Source organism: Suricata suricatta, chromosome 6, assembly GCF_006229205.1.
Source record: "Suricata suricatta isolate VVHF042 chromosome 6, meerkat_22Aug2017_6uvM2_HiC, whole genome shotgun sequence".
NCBI classification, from domain to species: Eukaryota; Metazoa; Chordata; class Mammalia; order Carnivora; family Herpestidae; genus Suricata; species Suricata suricatta.
This window is the reverse complement of record NC_043705.1, coordinates 98698777-98704604: the sequence shown is the minus strand read 5'-3', so window position 1 is coordinate 98704604 and position 5828 is coordinate 98698777.

The following is a 5828-nucleotide window of genomic DNA, read 5'->3' as shown; positions in this document are numbered from 1 at the left end:
AGGCACTCATGTTGTCATAGGTTTTTTTTTTTTTTTTTTTTTTTTTACAAAACCTCAGGTCTAACCTTAAGGAAGCGACCTTTAACCAAGAGGCAAACAGCATTGTTTAGTAAAGGTCAGTTTTTTATGAGTAAGGGTCATTAGGCTGTTTATAACTCTAAGAAAAAGTTCCCAGAAAAACAGGTTCTCAGGAGTCATAATGTCTGCTCTCACAGTCCCAAAGATGATTGATGTATTTTATTGCAGTGGTGACTTTTACAAAGGTGTTCAGGCCCAGAAGGTAGTCAGTTATCAGTTAATTACTCAGGGCAAAATTATAAGTTGCATTAGGGTGTATCTAGTTTACTCATCTTTTCCCTGACCAGGTGTAATCATGCCTCAGGGACAGGGCAGGGGGATAGGCTGCTCCTGACACTAATCAGCAAAGCACTCTGAGGTTTGGTGCCCAAGCAGAAATGAAAAGTTTCAGGAGGGTAGATTTTGGGAGCTATCTGGGGGCAAGAGATTGTGCTAGCTTGCCGTACCCTCACCAGTAATTTTCGCTCTGCCAGTGAGTTCAAATAGCTTCCAACAGGCCCTGGAGAAAGTCAAGAGTTCTCACAAACCCCAACCAGCACTCTCTCTCCTGAGAGGCAGTTTAACCTAACATAGCAGAGCAGCTAAGAGCTGAGACTCTGGAGTCCATGAAACTTGGATACAAATCCTTGCTCTGATCTTCCTGGTTTTGTGACTTTAACCAAATTACTTCTTTGGCTTTACTTCCATATCTATAAATAGGGATAGTAATAGTATTTATCCTTAGTGTGAAGATGGAATTATAATATTTATGTCAGGTACTCAGTACAGTGTCTGGCCCATATGTTAGCAGTTATTCCCGTTTGTTGTGGTAATTCCCAAGATTTTTTAAAAAAAGAAATTGGTAAACCCTAGAAATAAGCCATTGGGGGATGTGTTTGGTGGCCCTGCTCCCAATATTTTTAAGATGATAAATGAATATTATGGGCACCCAAGAAGGGGAGGCCTTGTCTGAGAAAGGTGAATGTGAATGTACAAGGTGAATGTGAATGTCCAAGGTCATCCCATTGACACATGGTCTTGATGGTGGGTTTGGGACTTTAAAAAAAGTTAAAAAATTTTTTTTCTTGTTTTAAAGCACTAGCTGAGTGACTTGTGGCTTTCCAGCCGACAGGCTTCCTTTATCTCTGACTGGCCCCTGGACGTAGGTACATGCAATTGTGTGAATAGAACAGGAGAGTGGGGGGAACAGTAGTGGGGCAAGGTTTGTCCCTGGTGGCCCTTGAGCTGCCCTACCACCAAGGTAGGTCTCTTCTCTGCCGGGTGGGGGCAGGCAGGGTGACTGGGAGCCTGGTGTTTGGAAGACCAGCACTGCTCATGCTTGCTGCCACCTCTGGTACATTCCACACCAGGTAGTGTTCTCTTAGAGGACACCTTGTTGGCATGACCATGTGAAAGCTACCTAAATGCTGCCTAATGCTACCCCAAAGAGAGAATTCTATTATTTAAGCTGTGGACCTGAATTTTCATTCAGATTTGACCACTAATGAGTTCTGTGACCTTTCTGAACATTTCTGTTTCTTCTTTTTTTATTTGTAAAATGAAAGATCAGGTCATACCAGTGGCTTTAGAGTTATAATTTATACGTGTTCGTGTGGTAGGTAGGTCACAGAATCCTTAGGCTGATGACAATTAGAATTTCTCTACAGAAGAATGCATGTCCCCACACATTTTATATAAAATTCAGGGTGTTTTAAGACTCCCCTGGAAACCCATCCTTGGATTCCAGCTTGCAACCATTCTATGCGTCATTCAGCTTACAAGGTTCTATGAAGCCCATGGCTTCCAAGTCGGTTCTCCTACAGAGACCACACCAAATGAATAATCTGTCCATTTGTAAACAAGTGCTTAGCACATTCGCCCCTCCAGTTCAGCCAGCCGCAGCTCAGCAGGGCTGTGGAGAGATGTGTCTCCCTGGGCCTTTGCACACGCCATGCAGGTTACTCCCTGCACAAGGCATCCCCAGCTGAGGCATCCCCAGCTGATGGCCAGGCCTTTTCCTAATTCACACAAAAGGGGGACATGGGCCAGCAGCAGACTGTGCCACATGTACTCGCGCACCAAAATATAAGATGCAGCGGGACACTTTCCACCCGAGGGCTTGCTGTCCCTTTGTGGACTCAGTAGACAGCATTAATTGGTGGCTAGAGAGAAGGCTAGCAATACACACTTAAAGAAAACTCAGGCAAGACTGAGCTCCTTGAATTATGACTCTGGTGGAAAGTAACTGGATTCATTGGAGTTCTCAGTTGCAGGTAATGTAAACCGATTTGCTGATCTGAGCAGAAAAGGAAAGCATATCAGGTGGTTCACAGCTACAGCCCAGGTGCGAGATAAAGGACAGTGACAAGGGAGGTCAGGTGTCTGTCCCAATTGCAGTCTGCATGATGACACAGCCCCAGTCTGGCATAGATACCAGGCTTATGCTGCCACCGCTGGGATCATGGGATGGAAGATGTTGTCACCACTGCAGTTAAACTGAACTCTCTAGGGCCTTGTTTCGCTACACATGCACATCTAATTTGTTGAACCTGGGTCATGTGTTTAACCATCCCAGCTGCAAGGTACACTGGGAAAGTGAGTGACTGACATTCCCCAATCTGTAGAGGGTGTGCTCTCTTCTTCCCTCCAAGACCCTGAAGGGCGAGGGGTCCCTCTTCCCCCTGGCCCCCCAATAATTGAAGGCAGCTCTCCAAAATCAACAGACATTCTACAGAAACAGAAATCAGCCAAAACTGGCTTCCATGAAAAGAACCCTTAGAGGCTACAGTATGTTTCGTGACACCAAGGGTAGCAGTGAAGCTGGACCTCTAGAAAGGCCTGGAACCAGGTACTTGAAAATCAGCAGAACTCTTCCCCCAGATCTCATCTCTGTGTCTCTGTGCTGCTCCTTCATTTTCTCTTTCTGCATTCTGATATTTTTCCATTTAGGAGGCAAGATCTTGTGGTAAAATTGGGGTCTTTAGAACTCTCCCAGGAAGGAGAGCTAGGCACAAGAGGTGGCTCCCAATCCCCTCACACCTTCATTCTGGCCACTCAGGATGGGTCTCTGTTGTTCTACATGGTTTTTGCCCACTGTGGAGGTGGCTTTGGGTAATCTGAGCATCTCTCTGAGGCTGCAGTTAGAGGTCTTCCTCACATTGCTGGTGGAGGGTCTGGGGTCTCAGTGACTTAAGATTCTGGTTGTCCCATGAATGAGCTGGCACATGCACAGCTGAGGAGAGGCCTCAGCGTGTGGAAGACTCTGAGCAGATGTTAGTTATATCCCTGGGATCTCCTTTCCTCCAAAGTGTATTTCTTTCCTCTTTTTTTTTTTTCTCTTTCTTGGCTCCCTCTGTCCCTTCTTCATTCATTTTCCCCCAAAAATATGTACTGAAGGCCTTCTGTGTGCCTGGTTCCATTGTAGGTGCTGAGAACTGAGAACTCTCTGACCAAGGCTTTCATTTCAGTAGAAAGCAAGCAAACAGATAATTTCTGATGGTGGTAAGTGCTGTAAAGGAACCAAACAGAAGAGGCAGGGGCTGGGTCTGGGGGAGGGCTGCTTTGAAGGGGTGATTAGGGAAGATGTCTCTGGGGTGGTGATTAGGAACTGAGACAGGAAGGATGGGAGGGAATAGCTTGGGGAACAGCCCTGAGGTGAGAACATGCTGGAAGGAAGGAAGGAAGGAAGGAGCAAACATGTGGTTGGAGCATGGCAGGGTAAGTGTGATGGGAGATAAAAGTGGAGGGAAGGCCAAGGCCACATCAGGAAGGGCTCTGTAACAACATGCTTGATCTAAGCACAAGGGGTGGGGAAGCCATTTAAGTAGAGCCCAATTGTGATCTGGTTTACAGTAAAAGAAAATTGTTTTTATCAGGGAACCACAGACTGAGGGACATTCTACAACCAAACTAAACAACAAAGACAACCCAACTGGCCTGTAGTCTTAAAAAATGTCAAGGTCTTGAAAGACAAAAGAAGGTCTGAGGAACTATTGCACATTAAAGAGCCATGGCAACTGAGTGCATTGTGTGGTCCTGGACCAGGTTTTTTTGGTTTTTGTGTTTATGAACTTCTTTGTTGGCTTATTAGCTATAATGGTGTGTGTGTGTGTGTGTGTGTGTGTGTGTGTGTGTGTGTGTGTGTTTCTTCTTTTTTTAGTAGTTGCTTTAGAATTTATAGTATACTTGTTTAGCTCATGACACTCCACTTTGAGGTGATATTATATCACTCGATACTTCATGTATTGTGTAAGAACCTTGAATAGTATACTTGTGTTTCCTCCCCGTCCAGCCTTTTGTGCTATTACTGTCATACATTTGTACTTTCTAATATGTTATAAACCCCATATTACAGCGTCATTATTTTTGTTTAAACCGTCCATCACTTCTAAAGAGATTGAAATAAAACATGACTCCCCGCCCCTACCTCCCACCCCCAGTGTTCTTCACTCCTTTGTGGGCTCCAGATAGCCAACTGGGGTCTCTTCTGCTGGCAGGACTCCTTCAGTCTAATTCTTGAAGTATGGATCTGCTGGTAATGAGTCCCTTCAGCTTTTGTATGTCTGAAAAAGTCTTTAATGTAGGATTCTAGGTTGAAGTTCCGTTGCTTCTCATCTTGCACGCTTTTCAATGAGGAGAAATCTGCTATTATTCTTGTCCCTGTTGCTCTGTGCCTAATGGCTTTTCCTTTTAATAGCTACTTCTCCCTGCCCCCAACCACCCCCATATCACTGATATTGAACAATTATATTATAATGTTTTCTTCATGTTTCTCCTGTTTGGAGTTTTTTGGCTTTTCATGTCTCTGGGTTTATAGTTTTTATCAAGTTTGGAAAGTTTTCATCCATTTTTTTCAAATAGTCTTTTCTTTCTGTGACACCCCCCCCTTCTTTGGGGCTCCAGTTACATGTATATTAAGCCTCTGAAGCTGTCTCATAGTCCACTGATGCTTTTTTCATTTTTTCCCCCAGCTTTTTACTTTGTGTATTTCCATTTTGTATGATTTCTATTACTGTGTCTCCTGTTTTACTAATATTTTTTCCAGAATTTTTAATCTCTCCCCCCACCTTTGTTTTTGGCACATGATTTCATATCTTTCCAAAATCATTAGTATTAACTCTTTGTTAGAACAAACCATATGGAAGTATGGAGAATTCTTTTTATTTTTTGTAATGTTTGCTTATTTTTGAGAGAAAGAGAGAGAGAGAGAGAGAGAGAGAGAGAGAGAGAGAGACAGAGAGAATGAGTCAGGGAGGAGCAGAGAGACAGGGAGACACAGAGTCTGAAGGAGGCTCCAGGCTCAGAGCTGTCAGCACAGAGTCCAACGCAGGGCTCAAATGTATGAACTCCAAGATCATGACCAGAGCCAAAGTTGGACACTTAAGTGACTGAGCCACCTAGGTACCCTAGATGGGTAGAGAATTCTAATGAAGGTTTTTTAAAAATATCTTTCTGGAACTGCCAAAAATTAGCATGATAATATTTGCCATATAAAATAATATTCAAGGGGTGTCTGACTTTGGCTCAGGTCGTGATTTCACAGTTTGTTTTTTGAGCCCCACATTGGGCTCTATACTAACAGCTCAGAGCCTGGAGCCTGCTTCAGATTGTGTGTGTTCTCTCTCTCTGCCCCTCCCCCACTTGTGCTCTGTCTCTCTAAATAAATAAATAAAAATAAACATGAAAAAATATCAGAAAATATAATATTTATTTCTCATTAACAACAAAGCAGAAACAATGTGCCCATATACATTTTTGTCTACCTAGTATCT